We start from the raw sequence: 19,134 nt of genomic DNA, 5'->3' as shown, positions 1-19,134 counted from the left end.
AGACAATAAGAACATATGAAATAAAAGACGTGGAAACAAGAAGAAAATAAGACAGACATGAGATTATTACTATGACATAAATACCTTAGACAAAGAGAAAGCAGATAACATATCACAGACTAAAACATTTGAGGCGTACAGCAGAGAAGTGAGGTGACATTAGGAATGGCGACCCTTGTGTAAAGCGTACGAAGGGTCTCTTTCCCCTTGCAATTAGTATTTTAACAGCAATTTAACTCTAATTTGCACTGGGAAAGACAGACAGACAGACTACCCCTCCAAGGATGAACGAGGGACGAATGAAAATGGAAGCTCAACTTTTATGGGGCAGACGGAGGGTCACTTTCCCTCGTAACATACATCATGACAAGAGCAATATGGCAATAATTATGTTCTAGTTAGCAAGGGGGGAAAGGAAGAACAAGATATAGTAACTTGCAAGGGAAAATAAACCTTGTATAGAATGTACAGAGGGCTGGAAGTCTCGTAATCTGTTCTCAGTGTGTTACCGTACTCTAATATACGTAACAATAGGTCGTGCCTTAGGATTTCTCTGCCGGAAGCCTCGTTTATATGTTAAGAGATGAGGAGGAAGGGAAACAAGTAAATAATGGAACTCTATATATACGATAGTGAAAAGGATTTACCGAGAAGGATGTACGTATGAGAGGAGGAGGAGGCGGAGAAGAGAGAGATTACGGTAAGTAAAGGGAAGTAAAACAGATGAGGATATATATATAAATAAAACTAAATAAAGAAGGAATGATTAGAACTGAGAGAGAGAAAGGTACATCACAGAGGAGGAAAGTCTGGAATTTGAGGAAGGAACGCCAGCCGTGGAGTCTACTGTCGTCAAGGAGCCGATTCAAGGTACGTCTCAAACTTCCCTTCCTAAGATCTATGAAGCAGACCCTTCCGCCCCTTATGTCAGCTACTTGCAAAGGTCAATAAGGAGATCAATCAAGTTCTCACGAGTCTTGTTTTAAGATTCACGGTAAGGAGAAAGTTAAAACTACCACCTGGGTCATCAAACTGCCCCTGGAAATTCTCACAACTCCTACAAAAGCCTGTCAAATGTGTGCACTTGGAACAATATTTTTTAAGAATGTGACTGTCAGATGCCAAAAAGGAGATCAATCGGGTTCTAATTGAGTGGTTTTGAAGGTTCATGGTACATAGGAAGGGTTAATCTATCACCAGGGTCATAAAACTACCCCTGGAAATGCCCAAACCTCCTACGGAAGCCTTAAATACAAGTCTCTCGGGATGGCTTTTTCAAGAATGTGAGCCTCGGACATTTCCGCTCCTCACATCAGCTACTTCCAAAGGCCGTAAAGGAGATGAATTGAGTTCTTTTGACTTGTTTTATAGGTTCATGGTAAAGAGGAAAGGTCTTGCTACAACCAGGGTTATAAAACTACCCCTGGAAATGCCCACAACTCCTATGAAAGCCCTGTCAGTTGACCTCACTCAGGGGACAAAATGTTTTTGAATACGACACTAATACAACCAATACAATGTTTGAGGTTCTTGGTACAGTAGAAGGGTTACACTCCCTCTGCACGATGAACGGTTAAACCACCCATGAAAACCCGGTTAGCCTTCTCTGTGGCTTTGGGAAACAGTCATAACAGCTTTTCAAACAAGCAAACTGCGGTGTCATGAAGTTCAAGAATACAGGCTTTATTCAGAAGGTAATTCCTCGTACAGTAAGCAGTATAATCTGACTTACAGTGGACTACACAGACTCTGGAGATAGAGAGTAAAGATCAGCACTCGTAGCTCACCCAAACAGGTCCCAATGTTAGGTACCACATACCCGTAACCGCATATATGTAACCTATACAGCACACTTCCCTTCAATACCAGGAGGCTGGGTCCCCACACGGTACAATAATATCATGTTTAAAGAGAAAGAAAGATGCTTGGCGTGAGAACAGGGTAACTTTTGATATGAAAAGTGGCACTGTACGGAAACATCTGAACATGGACCGGGGCTTTCAGAAGGTGCACCCAAGGAGAAAGACTTAACTAGCAGATGCTTGGCGTGAGAACAGGCTAACTTTTGATAAGAACTATAAAGGAAGTGAATCAAGGTACTTTGGACTCATGAAAGTACCCTCTTGGTGACTGAATGGAGTGGCGAGTGTGTGTAGGGTATGTCCAGGGGTAGTTTTAAGACACAGGTGGTAGTGTGACCCTTCCTCTGTACCATGAACCTAAAGAAACACACATTTGGCAAAGCTTTCATAGGAGTTTTGGTCATCTCCAGGGGTAGTTTTATGGCCCTGGTGGTAGTGTGACCATTCTTCTGTACCGTGAACCTAGAGAAACACACATTTGACAAGGCTTTCAAGGGAGTTTAGGGCATTTCCAGGGGGTAGTTTTATGACCCTGGTGGTAGTGTGACCCTTCCTCTGTACCATGAACCTAAAGAAACATATTTGGCAAGGCTTTCGTAGGAGTTTGGGGCATTTCCAGGGATAGTTTTAGGACACTTGTGGTAGTTTGATCATTCTTCTGTACCCTGAACCTAAAGAAACATATTTGGCAAGGCTTTCGTAGGAGTTTGGGGCATTTCCAGGGGTAGTTTTATGACCCTGGTGGTAGTTTGACCCTTCCTCTGTACCATGAACCTAAAAAAACATATTTGGCAAGGCTTTCATAGGAGTTTGGGTATTTCCAGGGGTAGTTTTATGACCCTGGTGGTAGTGTGACCCTTCCTCTGTACCCTGAACCTAAAGAAACACATATTTGGCAAGGCTTTCCTAGGAGTCTTTGACATTTCCAGGAGTATAGTTTTATGACCTGGTGGTAGTGTGACCCTTCCTCTGTACCATGAACCTAAAAAAACATATTTGGCAAGGCTTTCGTAGGAGTTTGGGTATTTCCAGGGGTAGTTTTATGACCCTGGTGGTAGTTTGACCCTTCCTCTGTACCCTGAACCTAAAGAAACACATATTTGGTAAGGCTTTCCTAGGAGTCTTTGACATTTCCAGGAGTATAGTTTTATGACCTGGTGGTAGTGTGACCCTTCCTCTGTACCCTGAACATGAAGAAACACTCATTAGAACCCGATTGCCCCCTCTTTGACCTTCAGAAATACGGTACATAGTTGACGTGAGAAGGGAAAGTGTCATTTAATACCAATCCGAGGATATAGTTAATATTGTGTCATCAAAACCCAGATTAAATTCAAACCTCTCCTGCGTCCATCCCACTCTGATTGGGCTCATGTTAACGCCGCCCCGCACTGTGACGCCTTGTTTAAGAGGCAAGAAGGATGGAACGGAGAGGGAGAAAGCTGTTGCCGAGAGGGAGAAAATGTAAGAGGGATTTTAGTGGAAGGGAAGAAGGGGAGAGAGATTTAAGCAGGGGAGAGAAGGGGGGAAGAGGTGTCAGCAAGGAGGGAGGGAGGGGAGAACAGTATGGAGAGAAATATCAGCAGGGAGGAAAGGGGAGGGGAAAACAGAACAGTCTGGAGAGAGAGATTCCAGCAGGCGAGGAAGGGGGAAGAGATGTTTCAGCAGGGAGGGAGGGAGGGAGGATTGGGGAGAGAGATTTAAGCAGGGGAGGAGAGAGAAGAAAACTTGAGGGTAGGGTAGGGTAGGGAAGGGAGGAGGGGGAGGCATTCCTGCGTCAACTGGTGGAATGTTTAAGGTTCTCATACTGATGCACACACTTAACATCAGCCCACCAGAGGGGTTCAAACTTGCTGAGGGACTGTTCTAATGTCTCAAGCCAGGGGAGTGGGATTAAACAGTAGCCCAGTGTGAGGTTTTTGTTCATATATGACCCAGGAAACATTCAACAGTCACATCAAAGTACTGTATTTTAGCGACTTTTAACCCTGTAGCAGCGAGGATCACGATTCTTAACCCGTACAGTGTTTAGTACATGCATATACGTACCTCTTAGGGCAGTGTTTAGTACGTATATATACGCAAGCTCTTTTGAGGGCTTATGCGCCCTTTATTTTTGTTTGTGTATGTAACATTGTTCATTGACAGTGAAGAGCAATAATTTGACAAGTCTTGGTAGTTTTAAATGGATGTTAAAGAGCCTTTCTGTAAATTTGTCTGCATTCCAACAAAAATCATTATACAAGAAGGTAAGTTACTTTCTTCTAGGTAATTACTCCTCGATTCTATAATCAGTAAGGCATAAGGAATTGTAAATTACGCTTCAGAGTAATTGGAAATGAAAACTGAGAGTCGGAAGCATCACAGTATTATGTTGAAGTTGGAAAGTTTGGTTTAGTGGGCAGCGCATCATCTGTGGTCATATGCCGGAGAGAGACAGAAGGGGAAGAAATTATAGGGGAAGGCAACAGGGAAAGTTTTGTTTAGGTGGCGCAACATCTGTGGTCATATGCCGGAGAGAGACAGAAGGGGAAGGACTTACAGGAGAATGGAACAGATCCCAGGAGATGGGACACATCCCCCAATTAATACCTGGTACACTGCTGGGTGGACAGGGGTGTAGGGTATCGGAAAAGCCACCCAAATTTTTCCACTCTGCCCGGGAATCGAACCCGGGCTCTCTCGGTTGTGAGCCGAGTGTGTTAACCACTGCACCACGAAGCCCTCGGTATTATGTTGAGCTTTGAGAACTACGGTTGTAGTACAGACGGCCTTGAAGCGAGCAGTGCTGCCTGACCCAACCATTTTCTTGTACTTATAATTACTGTTATTTTTTTGTGATGCAAAGAAGTAATAATACATTACTCATGCAATAGGGTAGTGAGAAGTGTTTATAATGGAAAGAACATAGGCTCTAAAAAATTAAAATAAATTTCCCTTTCCTGGTATGACATGGTTAGCTTTGAGATGCAGAAAACTCTATCTATGACAAAAGACCACACTGTATGGGTTAATGGTCCCTCTAAGTGAGAAAAATGAGAAAAAATCACCCCTCACACAAACCATTTCATAATATATATCAAAGCATTTGTGATCAGATTATGTTTTATTTACTTTGGGGGGTTTATATCATGGCACAAATTTGGCCCGTCGCTGCTACACGGTGAAGCCACAAATCTGGCCCGTCGCTGCTAAACGGTGAAGCCACAAATTTTGCCAGTCGCTACACGGTGAAGCCACAAATTTATCGTTGTTGCTACACGGTGAAGCCACAAATTTGGCCCGTTGCTACGGTGACGCATATAAAATGGCCGTTGCTGCTACACGGTGAAGCCACAAATTTGGCCCGTCGCTGCTACGGGTTAACATCAGCCCACCAGAGGGGTTCAAACTTGCTGAGGGACTGTTCTAATGTCTCAAGCCAGGGGAGTGGGATTAAACAGTAGCCCAGTGTGAGGTTTTTGTTCATATACGACCCAGGAAACATTCTACAGTTACATCAAAGTATACCACATGGTATTCGTTATATGCGAGGGTTATGTTCTGCAAAAAGCTTGCATAATGTGAATTCACATATCGAACTTATCATCCCATTAATTATAGGGGGTTATGTTCCACGACCCGTTTTAGAACCCTCTAACTATTTATTTCGGCACCGTTTCAGAATAATAAAGCACTAAAGCAACAATAAAGCACATTGATTGCTTCCGGGGAGACACACCCAAAGTCTACGATACATGCTGATAATTAGGTACCAGGGGTGGGTTTCATCAAAGTTCCCAAGTCCTTGGAAGTGTGCTCATGGAGTCCCAAGCATGCGAGAAACCTTGGGCATGTTTCACGAAAGCTCCCAAGCCTTGGAACTCTGCCTATCTCGCTCGCCGCCTTGGGAGGCCGTAAGGGTCTCCCAAGCGCTCCCAAGGAAGGTTCCAAGCGTCAGACTGTAAACATGGCAGCCCGTGAACAACCCCGCCAGCACCGACCAAGGAATTTTCGCCCGAGAAGGGACATCTTTAACCCTCTCGCGCACAGTAAGATACTAGAACATGCGCAAATAAAAATAGAGGAAAAATATATATAAACAATAGACACTCGTTTCAAGTCTCCGTATAGAGTATTGTAGACAATAAATCCTAAGTACCAACTCTTCCCCATTTGCTATCTCGAAATTTTGTGGGCCAACTTTTTTAGCCGAATATATGTTTCGAAGCGGAATTTAGTGAGGATTCTTATGGTATCCTCAAAATCTTCATACGCCTATTAGTTCCTGAGTTACACCAAGAAAACTGTATTTTTTCCTCTCCCGTCAGAGTAGGCTAACAACAAAAAATCGCTCCACGTTCCTCATTTACGTTCCTTAGAAAGGTTGCCATATGTTACCTCTAAGAAACTTATCCCAACAAATGACACTCCAAATTTTACGCACTTTCACCGAAAATTTAATTTTTAATAATTTTTTTTACTTTTATGACGTGTTGCTTCGTCATCGTGCGCCAGGACCTTTTACTTTGATGACGCAAAACGCGTCATCGTGCGCGAGAGGGTTAACGAGTACGATGACACCGAGTTCAAGAAGAGGTACAGGGTGGATCGTGCTGGCCTGTTGTTCGTCACTGACTTGGTGCGACACGTGATTGGCAACAGGACTGAGAGGAGCCGTGCGGTCACAGCGGAGCTGAAAGTGGCGTTGACTCTGCGATACCTCGCCACCGAGAAAATGCAGCAGTGCAGCGCAGATGACTTTGGAGTTTCCCGGGCCACAGTCAGCAGAATCATCACCCAGACCGTGGATGCTCTCATGACACAAGAGAATATGAGGCGGTTCATGGGCTTCCTTTTAAACCGGGGGGAGCAGCAGAGAATGAAGGCAGAGTTTGCCGAAATTGCTGGTTTTCCCGGTGTGGTGGGTGCTGTTGATGGCACCCACGTAAGAATAGTGGCCCCACATGAGCATGAAGAAGTGTACATCAACCGCAAGAACTACCACAGCATCAATGTGCAAGTGTTATTTGATGCACAGTACAAGCTGCGGGCCATGGTGGCGAGGTGGCCAGGGTCTACTCACGACTCACTAAATGTTTGTTTACACCGTGGTGCCGTTGAAGATGCAGACGGAAAAAAAATACGTGCACATGTTCCTTACATTGAAGATACTATCGCTGTATTTCAACTAAATATCAATTGTTTATATTTATAATTCCATAATTATATATAAGAAGTGTAATTTAGGTTAATTGAAGACATATTAGACGTCAAAGCAACGCGGAAGATTGGCAACGCTGGTTACTCCCAAGACCGCCCCCACCCCTACTTGGAAGTGCTTGTGGCGCGGTGATGAAACACGCCCAAGAAATTCTCCCAACTGTGCGTGACGTCACCACGCTTGGGAGAGCACTATGATGAAACCCACCCCTGAGGATTAACTTTAGGATCAGAGACAGGAAAAGGTTAATTATAGGCGAGGAAAATGCGGGAAAGCATTATCTGCACCCTCTAGTGTGTCACCATACCTCACCAACCAGTCGCACCAGCGCCGATGTTCGCATATGAGCGAATTTTTCTCGCATAAAATGAATACGGGTAACTCTCGATTGACGCGAGTTTTGTTTGTGAGTTTTTTAAATAACGCTGGGTCCAAAATCCAAATAAATGTTTAATTTACACATTTTTTTCACTTATACGTGATATTTTCTGGAGTGTCCACCAGATGTCTCACGCAACTGGACTCACACGGCCACACAGCTGAGCTCAGTTCTTCCCGCGCGCCACTTGAACAACAATACAGTACCCACGCTGCTCAACAACAACAACAACAACAGGATGAGACTGAGTGCCTGAGTGGATATCTCGGTGATATGGATTTTCTCTCTCTCTCTCTCTCTCTCTCTCTCTCTCTCTCTCCACTGAATGAAGTGAATATTTAGTTTTCGATAAAAACCTACCTCTTGTTTGATTTACATTGTTTTTGATTTACACAATGACCTCTTCAAGGACACAATACTCGCGTCAATCGTGTTACCTGTACTTGACTCATTAAGGTTAGTCGAATATAACTGAGCTCACATATATTGAATACCCGGTGTACTGTATTTTAACGACTTTTAAGACGCACTTTTCCCCCATAAAAAATGCCCTATCCATGTGTCCTCCAGGGTGAATGTTGTAGGAGGTGGCCTTACACAGCTTTTCAATTCAGCCTCTTGTATGATATAACCTCTATGCTTACGTCTTACAGGTACAGCTAACACGATTGACGCGAGTATTGTGTCCTTGAAGAGGTCATTGTGTAAATCAAAAACAATGTAAATCAAACAAGAGGTAATTTTTTTATCGAAAAATAAATATTCACTTCCTTCAGTGGAGAGAGAGAGAGAGAGAGAGAGAGAGAGAGAGAGAGAGAGAGAGAGAGAGAGAGAGAGAGAGAGAGAGAATTACATAGAATTACATTATTACTTACATTAATTACATAGAATTGCCTTATTTTGATGTTTTTATCCACCTGCAAGAGATTGAGAGAGAGAGAGAGAGAGAGAGAGAGAGAGAGAGAGAGAGAGAGAGAGAGAGAGAGAGAGAGAATATCCACTCAGGCACTCAGTCTCAGCCTCACTCGAGTGAGGAAGAAATGAGGGACACCATGAGCGACTGGCTAGTATTGGTACCGGTACTGAGCAGTCTGATACTGGTACCGTACCATATAGCTGGTACCGTTAGTACCGATACCTGCCCACCCCTATTGTTGAGTAGCGTGGCAGCGTGGGTACTGTATTGTTGTTCAAGTGGCGCGCGGGAAGAACTGAGCTCAGGTGTGTGGCCATGTGAGTCCAGTTGCGTGCGACATCTGGTGGACACTCCATAAAATATCACGTATAAGTGAAAAAAATGTGCAAATTAAACACTTATTTGTATTTTGGATATAAAGGACACACTTACATCGAGAAAGTTGGAAAGTTTTGTTTAGTGGGCAGTGCAACATCTGTGGTCATATGCCGGAGAGAGACAGAAGGGGAAGGAATTATAGGAGAAGGGAACAGACCCCAGGAGACGGGACACAACCCCCCCCGATTAATACCTGGTTACCACTCACTGCTGGGTGGACAGGGGCGTAGGGTATCAGAAAAGCCGCTCAAATTTTTCCTCTCCACCCAGGAATCGAACCCGGGCTCTCTCAGTTGCGAGCTGAGTGTGCTAACCACTGCACCACGAAGCCCCCCCTTTATATCGAGAAATCCACGGACCCAATTCCAGTGAGTACAATAGCGTCTGCCAGCCACCTCGCCCTCGTCCCTTTATCCCATCCTTGGGGTACTGTAGTCTGCCTCAGCCCACTGTTCAGCCTCGGCAGATTGGTGCCAACAGTCTGCTGGTGTTAACCCAGTAGCAGCGGGGATCATGTTTCTTAATGGTACCTCTAAGCGAGAAAAATGAGAAAAAATCACCCCTCACACAAACCATTTCATAATACGTATATATCAAAGCATTTGTGATCAGTTTATGTATCATCTATTTTGGGGGGTTTATATCATGGCACAAATTTGGCCCGTCGCTGCTACACGGTAAAGCCACAAATTTGGCCCGTCACTGCTGCTACACGGTAAAGCCACAAATTTGGCCCGTCGCTGCTACCAGGTTAATGTCTCGTCGGCTACGTCCAAGCCTACAAGGTTTGCTCACACTCTTACACCGTGAAAAATATCATTCCATAATCAGGGTGTCTTCCAAGAGGCAGCGTCTTACGGGCCGAACAATACAGCATGTGCGTGTTTACCTTTGAATTCACTCTGCTAACATTTCTGTGGCTTCTGACTCACATAATTAAGTGAAATTCTGGAGTAATAAGCTCTCACAAAATCTCTGTCACTAGTAAAATTGAATGCAATAATTAAACCGTGTAGCAGCGATGGGCCAAATTTGTGGCTTACCGTGTAGCAGTGACCGGCCAAATTTGTGCCATGATATGAACCCCTCAAAATAGATGATACATAATCTGATCACAAATGCTTTGATGTATTATGAAATGGTTTGTGTGAGGGGTGATTTTTCCTCATCTTTCTCGCTTGGAGGGACCATTAACCCTTTCATTGCTAAGCGCTTGCAGCGGGCGTTAGGCATATTTGCTGGTGGCGCTAAACGCTCGCTGCCAGCTCCAGCCGCACTCAAATCTCCCATGTATGAGTGTTCCAACACTAATGCTCACAACATATGATTGCCAATTGAGTGTGTTCTTTACTAATTATGGTGGAAAATCATGTCAGCCCAGCGCGGCAAATCTACGGACGTGTAACTGGTGGATGTTCTTGCCCAATATAGCGGGATTTTTGCATAGCTTCACCTATTACCTGACTGATTCTTTGACCAAATAGTTGTAAATATTGCAGTTGGCAATACTCCCTTGCCAGAGTCTGAAGGAGAGATATCCGCAGTTCCCTCAATACGGCTGATCATCCCGCACGCACCGACGTGAGTGTTAGTTAACGTTCAACACTCCCTGAACGTGCATGTACGTTCGCAAGAGTGGCATACATAACCGACTCCTATAGATCTGTACCTCCTCTTTCCAATGGTGTTTTTGGTTTTTAGCTGTGATGAATAGTTTTTGAGATACAAAGGTTAAAAGGGACCCCCCACTGGCCTGCTAAATCATAGAAGGAAAGTCCATTTTGGGTGGAAAACTGTATATAAAAATGTGCTCCCAGTGATCCTACTTCAATGTTCTGTACTTGTTCTGCCAATGGTCATAGTCTTCAACTTAACGTCAAAGGACAGTTAACCCTTCAACACCAGTATACTGCAACCTTGCGTGCCCCGTACCATATCCTCAAATATGTGAACTTGAGTGAGGAGGTTCAATAATCTGGCCTTTGATCCTAACCTATCCAAGAGACAAGAAGAAAGGAAGGAGAGAGAGTATTATGGAAAGAATGATTCAACACTCACCAATGTCTTTCTGTCTGTCTGCTGGTCTTCAAAGTCATCTTCCTCTTCCTCTTCTTCTTCTTCCTCTTCTCCTCTTGTCTCTAGGAGTAAAGTAAGGAAATTAATAAAGTTGATAATTGATTTTTTGTGGTAAATTCTTTTCATGGTAAAAATATATAAATAGACAGATATTGGAGAGAGAGAGAGAGAGAGAGAGAGAGAGAGAGAGAGAGAGAGAGAGAGAGAGAGAGAGAGAGAGAGAGAGAGAGAGAGAGAGAGAGAGAGAGAGAGAGAGAGAGAGAGAGAGAGAGAGAGAGAGAGAGGAGGGGGGGGGGACACCTTCCTGTTTTTTTTTTTTTAAACAATTTATCTTCTGTTTAGTGAAGTGGCAAACATATATATATATATATATATATATATATATATATATATATATATATATATATATATATATATATATATATATATATATATACTAAACAGCAGATGAATTGTTTGAAAAAATCCTTTCCAACAATGCATACAGAAAAATACTGGTAGCTAAATTATGTGTAAATTCAAATGTAGCACAATACTTATTCAAACTTATTGTTTTCTGAAACTTACTGAGCAAATGCATATAACATACTGTACTGCACTAAGCCACAAATGGTTTAAACCAAATGGTTTAAACCAATAAAAAAAAACAGTGGTTTAAACCAACTAATAAAACCATTTTTTTTCTTTTGAGTGTATCTTTGTTAGTTTCATCAGTATTGTGGTTTTAACTATATGTAAGATTTTAATTACGTACAGCAGGGTTGGTGGTTTAAACCAGGGGTGTCAAACTCAAAACCCTTGGAGGGCCAATTCATACTCTGAAGTGCCGTCATGGGGGTCAACAAGGGTAGAAAATACATTGACAAGATTGAAGCACCATGATATCTCCAAGAAGGGCCATGACTTTGACACCCTGGTTTAAAAACAAAAAACATCAATCCCCAGGCCACCAGTTTGTTGACACCTGGTTTAAACCAAAAAACATCAATAAAACCAGTGTTTTTGTGAATCTTTTAGTTTCATAATTTTTGTACATTACATATATATATATATATATATATATATATATATATATATATATATATATATATATATATATATATATATAGATAGATAGATAGATAGATAGATAGATAGATAGATAGAGAAATATATATATATATATATATTTCTCTATCTATCTATCTATCTATATATATATATATATATATATATATTATGAAATGGTTTGTGTGAGGGGTGAGGGTGTCTTTCTCCTCAGTCTGAAGCTAGCCGCATTGCTTGTTTTTCATAGAGGTAGTGAACATTTTACAACACATTTGGTTACTAAGTGAGCTACTGAACATTTTACAGCTCAATATAACGGGTTCACCCTTTGGGGTCTTCTGGTAACCCACCAATGAAGGGAAGTGAGTAGAGAAAGCTTACCTATTTCTCCAAGCTGCTGAAAAGCTTGTTGGTGAAGAATTACTTGTCGGTGAAGAGACTGTTGTTGAGGGGAGTGTTATGGCACCTCCCAGCACTGCTACACCAACCTGCAAATATGTGTCCACTGTCAAAGTCTTGTACCGGGAAAGATGGCATGGGATAAAATATAAAATCTCTCTCTCTATCAAGGGCTGTATAATAAAAGAAAATTAATAGATAATCTCTCTCATATTTGTTATTTTACATATTTTTCTTCCTCCATTTCTTCCTCTCCCCTCCCTCTCTCTCTCTCCCCTCATAACTATACATACAGCCAGGCCTATACTTTGAGCCAGTGCCAACGTTGCCAGACTGTTGTACTCAGCCTCTTATATTTACGGACTTCCAACACAAAATCTGTCTTCTGGTCCCCAATAACGAGATTCATTTATATTTATCATTAACTCGGTGGTGGTGGTAGGGATCATGTTTCTTAATGGTCCCTCCAAGCGAGAAAAATGAGAAAAAATCACCCCTCGCACAAATCATTTCATAATATATATCAAAGCATTTGTGATCAGATTATGTATCATCTATTTTGGGGGGTTTATATCATGGCACAAATTTGGCCCGTCGCTGCTACACGATAAAGACACAAATTTGGCCTGTCGCTTTTGCCTCATGAAGACAGGCTGAAGCAGTTAAATGTACACTCGCTAGAAATGCGAAGGTTGCGAGGAGACTTGATCGAAGTCTATAAATGGATGAAGGGCTTCTATAAAGGGGATGTCAATAAGATTTTGATAGTAAAAGAGCCGGGTAGGATGCGTAGCAATGGTTTTAAGTTGGACAAATCCAGATTTAACAAAGACATAGGCAAGAATTGGTTCACCAACAGAGTGGTGGACGAATGGAACAGGCTTGGGGGCCATGATGTGGGTGCCAATACCGTAGATACATTCAAGAAGAGGTTAAAGCCATGGATGGTGAGGTAAGGTGGAGTGGAGTGTACAGGAGCTGCCTTGTATAGCCCAACCGGTCTCTTGCAGACTCCTTACGTTCTTATGTTCTTATAAAGTCACTATAGTACATGGACTCTAACTTGAGCCCTGTGGTTTGGGCCGGGGAAGCCTCCTTTCTTTACAGATCTAGCCATGACCTGCGATCTGTCTCACTGTTAGTCTGTACGTTATCTATTTGTGGAGTATACACATACTCATAATACGACTGCATGGTGTTATGAATGGCTTGGGATTACAGGGAAAGACAACGACTGAGTCACGCCCAAGGGCTCAAGTTAAAATCGATAGACTATAGTGAAGAAACTTGAAATAAAATTTTTTGACATTAACCTGGTAGCAGCGACGGGCCAAATTTGTGCCATTATATAAACCCCAAAAATAGACGATGCATAAACTGATCACAAATGCTTTGATATATATAATTAAGTGCTTTGTGTGAGGGGTGATTTTTTCTCATTTTTCTCGCTTAGAGGGACCATTAACCCTTTCATTGCTAAACGCCATGACCTCCACCCACACTCACATCTCGTGCGTATGAGAGTGTTCCAACATTAATTCTCACAACATAGGATTGCCAATTGAGTGGATTCTTCACTAAATTTGGTGGAAAATCATATCAGCCCAGCGTGGCAAATCTACGGATGAGTAACTGGTGGATGTTCTTGCCCAATATAGCGGCATTTTTGCATAGCTTCACCGATCACCTGACTGATTCTTTGACCAAATAGTTGTAAATATTGCAGTTGGCAATGCTCCCTTGCCAGAGTCTGAAGGAAAAATGTCCACAGTTCCTCAATATGGCTGATCATCCCACACACACGTAAGTGTTAACATTCAACACTCCCTGAACGTCCGCAAGAGAGGCATACATAACTGACTCCTATAGATCTGGACCTCCTCTTTCCAATGGTGTTTTTAGTTTTCAGCTGTGATGAATAGTTTTTGAGATACAGAGGTTAAAAGAGACCCCCAATTGGGCTGCCCAACTGGGCCTGAGGGGATAGTCGCGTCCACACTGCGCGCAATGAAAGGGTTAAGAAACATGACCCCCACAGCTACTGGGTTAATATTTGTCAGGCCAGCGAGTCCTAACCCACAGAACATTTGTTACACAGTTTTTCCCGCACACCACTTACAGGAGAAATAAGAGAATATGAGAAACAGAAGACAGTCGTATGAGAAACAAGAGACAATTATAGCAGAAATAACACTTTTACCAATGCAAACCACTGCTCTAGAGTCCGGGTTGCTGGCCGGTCTTCAGGAAAGCATGCTGTGGCCTCTCAGCTGGTAGTAGCCAAACCACATCATCATCATAGTGGCCAACAAAGAGCGTCACACTCAGCCTCCAGTGTTCCGCTGAAGAATATTCAAAATTTAAAAATACATTACTCACTGTGTCACCCTAAACTATTTTATAAAAGACAATCTCAGCCATCCTAACCTGACCAAACTTTAATGAACCTAAGCTAGCCTTAGGCCACACAGGGAGCAAGAACGTTAATACATTATAAGCAATGCCACACTGGCAGCGAGCTGCTTGGCGAGAAAGCGAGAAGAGTTGACAAATGAGTTTTTTTGCGCAAGATCGCTCGGTCAGGAGTGACATCACAGACATGTATTATTTGCTGTATCTCAGCCATACATTAGATAGGCCATTTTGGTTGACACCGTTAAATGCAGCAGTGATTGCATAACTTGAATATGTTTGTGAATACTCAATAAAACAAAAACTAACTGACGAGTTGAAGTTAAAGAATCACACTCCGTAATAACACATTCTACATGTAATTTGCAGCAGCACCAGCTATGAAATGCTATAAACAATTCCATCTTCTAGAGAAAAGCCTCCTGTATACAGAGTTTTTTTAAGGGGCTCTCACACATTCCCGGCCTCGGTCCCGATAGTCCTCGATAACTCCCGATAAGTCGATCAGGGCCTGACCGCCGACAAAAAAGGCAATAATCCGGGATCGGCAGCTCCGCCGGTCTGCTCATGTAGACCGGCGGTAGACTGGCGACCATATACGATTTTCGATTTCTCCAACCGCAACTGCAGCAGGTCAGTCAACGGTAGACTACCAGCCTACCAGTGGCAGACCGCTGGTCTACCAGTGACAGACCTCATGCACATCGACGACCAAACACTATCTTTGCATTTATATATTTTAAAATTACCTCATAAACTGCTTCAAACCTAAATTCATTGGTGTGCCTAAAACTCTCTCTCTCTCTCTCTCTCTCTCTCTCTTGGTCCTCCTGTCTTTCATCTCTTTCCATCCTCTCTCCTTACTTCCTCACTCCCTCTTTCTTCCTCACTCACTCCCACCTGTTCCTCCTTCCTCTCTCTCTCTCTCTCTCTCTCTCTCTCTCTCTCTCTCTCTCTCTCTCTTTTCACCCACTCCTCTTCCTCCTTTATCTCATCTCCCTCTCTCTCTTCATTCCCTCGCTCCTACCTGTTCCTCCTCGTTTTCCTCCTTCCTCCCTTGCTAATCCCCAGATCATAAACAGGTGTTCACTCATGGCCTACCGCCGGTCTGCTGCGGGTGTCGACGGTTGACCGCCGGTCGACTAGGACATTTTCAACACCGCCGGTCTACCGGGCGCATCGCCGATATCTTTGAAAATTTTAAAGTTGACCGGCGGTGGTCAGCTGAGTCTACGGTCCTCAGGGTCGACCGGCGGTCTGCCGACAATCCCTAATCTTACAGCCGGTCAACCGGCGACCGCTTATCGGGAGTCATCGGGATTATAGGAGAGGGAACAAGACATAACCCCGATTAATACCTGGTAGTACCCATTCACTGCTGGGTGGACAGGGGCGAGGGTATCGGAAAAGCCACCCAAATTTTTCCACTCCGCTGGGAATCGAATCCGGCTCTTTCGTTGTGAGCCAAGTGTGCTAACCACTGCACCATGAAGCCCCCCAGGATGAATAGGGTGAATACTCCACACTTATAAATAAAGGGTTAATACTTCACCCTTATCCTGACCTGGAAACAATGAAATCTGGCCTAACTTAATTCTAACCTAATCTGACAGGTGATAAATGTCCACAGAGCTGCCCATCTCATAATTCTATGCATTTTGAATCCCATAAATATATATATATATATATATATATATATATATATATATATATATATATATATATATATATATATATGCCTCGCAAATTGACAGAATCGCTGCTAGCAATTTTTTTAAAAGTTAATGAGTTTTTTGCAGCCGCCTCAGAGCATCACGGGGGGACTGGGATACTCTGTTCCCCGTCTCTTCTTACACTCACTTCTCACACTTCTCATGGGTTAGATCTCATTATTCTATGCATTTTGAACCCCAATTATGTTCGCCGCAAACTGTTAAAAACGCCGCCAGCGATTTTTGAAAAGTTAGTGAGTTTTTGGCGGCCGGCTCGGGGCGTCGGTGCCACCATCACTTACTTTATGAAACATCACTAGGTCTTCATATATCTTTTCTACAAACGCTTGGTTAGCGACGGTACGCTAGGTTAGCGATTAGCCCACTCGTGTGAGACCAGGTCTACCGCGTGGTTATTTTTTATTTTTTTAGAACATGCAGACCCACGAGCTATTTTGTGGTGGCACCGACGCGACGGTTTACGGTGGGGGAACATATTTAAACTAACCCAACCGAACTCTACGACCTAACAGCTAACGGGGGGGGCTTTGACCCCTTCGCCCTCCCACATGTATATGCAACTTAGTTCTGTGGAGGTGTTCCTCGCTTCCACGCCCGGGGCCCACAACATCACGGCCCGCAAAAAAAACACCAACCTTTCATAAATCACTAGCAGCGATTCTATCAATTTATGAGGCATGTATATGGGATTCAAAATGCATAGAATTAAGAGATCTAACACATGGTTGGGGTGAGAAGTACCACAGTGAGATGGGCAACTCTGTGGACATTTACCATCTGACAAACATACAATTTTTTTTTACTATTCAGCTTAATGTTCACTGAGGAAATGGAACCCAGAAAAGTTTACTCACCACCACGGCTCCTGCCAAGCAAATCACAACTTGGCCCCCGAAGGAGAGATAGGGTCCGGCCTGCCATCGGGTGTACTTCTGGAATAGCAATAAAAAAAGGTTATGTGTTGGAAATTTCCGTATAAAATGACCTCCCATTGTCTTTTTTTTTTTTTTAACCCGAGGGGCCAAATTTGTGGCTCTACCGTGTAGCAGCGATGGGCCATTTCTGACCTGCTGGACCTGGCCGCTAAATGCCCATTATTACGTACTTAAGACAGCCACGCCCCATTTGACCTCATGTAAGAGCTCAATGCATCTTATTCTTCATATCATAGGTCGTAAGTGTCGGTAATAAGGTCAAAAATAAGGTCACACGGTCGCCTTTGTGAGCTCACCCCTAAACCTAATTCATTGTTTACGACATTCACGCCTCATCTGACCTCATATATCAGGTCAATCCCCCTTAATTCTTCACTCTGTAGAGGTCAAAGGGCTTACTGGGTATCGATGATAAAAGTTCACGTTAAGCTGATGGCCGCCTCTTATCTTGAATATATCACACATTTTCCGCCTTTTCCCCACATCACCGCTTGACCTCAGGAAGTATAGTGACCTTATATGTCATGATCTCAAGCCCCGTCTCGGTATACCCAGTAGTTTACGAGAAAAATATATATACAAATATTTTCCTCAATCCAACCCGCGCCGCCATCTTTACTCAAGGCCCCGCGGTCAACCCACATTTAAATCCCCTTTGACCACGTTCATCACACTTCTCGCCGTTATCACCCATATCAAAACAAGCACAAGGCATTTCTCACCTCTTTGATCTGCATGGCGTGTCTTTACAGCGGCTAAATCCCACGGAAATCACATAAAATAGACATGACTCGTAATGGGGTCTAAACGGAGCAAATCCACAGGGAGGAAGGCCAGTCACGTGATCATAAGGGAATAACTTCGCCAACTTCCACGAAATAGCTCTCACATGTTTACCTTCCCATTTTTTCCATATTTAAGTGTCATTTCTATCGTTCTATGACCCTATTTCGTCTCCAATACACGGCACAAACATCAGAGAAACATTTGTTATCACTGGAAGGCTAAATAACAAAGGAATAGGGTTGATTATTGACAGAATTATAGCAGACGTTATTTTCCCTCATTTCTTGCATCTATGGTCCGTGTGTCTGGTGTATTATTATCTTGCAGGCAATATTAACCCTTATAAAGATCACGGGTGGACAAATAACATCAAAATAAGGCAAATCAATAAGTTTTTCTGGTGTGTGATGAGGTATCTCTCAACGAGTTATTTCGCACGGAAAAACGACACCACTGCTGCTCTTGCTCTTGCTGTAATTTGGGTCTGGGTCTTGACACATTGCGAACGAAACTGCAGAAAGTGTAAAATTCTATCACCCTTCAGGACGGGCTTACAATATGATATAAAGAGCTTATATGTGGGAATAATGGCTTCAGGGAGTTCTTAATACACTTAGTAGTCTCCCTTAAGTGAAGCATGGAGAGAGGGAGAGAGAGATAGAGGGAGGGAGGGAGGGAGGGAGGAAGGGGAATGAATCACGTATTAATTACATCTTAAAGCCATTAATAGGTTACAACGTTTCTTCCTGTATAAACGGGTCATTATATCGCTTTTTCTCTTTTATTAAACCTAAAACCGTGTAAGTAATGGCTTTGAAATGTTTAATAAGGTGGACGTTGGAACAGGAAAACTCATTGTTGTACCTCAAAACTAATTGTTCCAACCTTTACATAGATTTACATAGAAAATCAGACCACACAGACCCCATGGGCCAGACTTGGTGGTCTGTCCTTAAACTTAAGTGATTTTACATTAATCAGAAGACTCCAAAACGTTGCATTTCTACT

General features: G+C 43.0%; 1 long non-coding RNA gene across 1 annotated transcript in view; it reads right to left on the bottom strand.

The window, feature by feature from the left end:
* LOC126981417 (uncharacterized) overlaps positions 1–18,214 on the bottom strand; it is an 18,771-nt gene extending 557 nt beyond the window's left edge. Inside the window, exons 1-5 of the long non-coding RNA XR_007733936.1 lie at positions 18,063–18,214; positions 17,260–17,337; positions 14,461–14,602; positions 12,243–12,349; positions 10,797–10,876 (exon numbers count right to left, since the gene is read on the bottom strand). This is a non-coding gene — a long non-coding RNA (uncharacterized LOC126981417). The remainder of the gene's footprint in view (positions 1–10,796; positions 10,877–12,242; positions 12,350–14,460; positions 14,603–17,259; positions 17,338–18,062) is intronic.
* Between the last annotated feature and the right edge of the window lie 920 nt (positions 18,215–19,134).

The sequence above is a fragment of the Eriocheir sinensis genome, chromosome 48 (assembly GCF_024679095.1).
Source record: "Eriocheir sinensis breed Jianghai 21 chromosome 48, ASM2467909v1, whole genome shotgun sequence".
NCBI lineage: Eukaryota > Metazoa > Arthropoda > Malacostraca > Decapoda > Varunidae > Eriocheir > Eriocheir sinensis.
The sequence above is the reverse complement of the archived record's forward strand: the minus strand, read 5'-3'. Positions and strand labels throughout refer to the sequence as shown.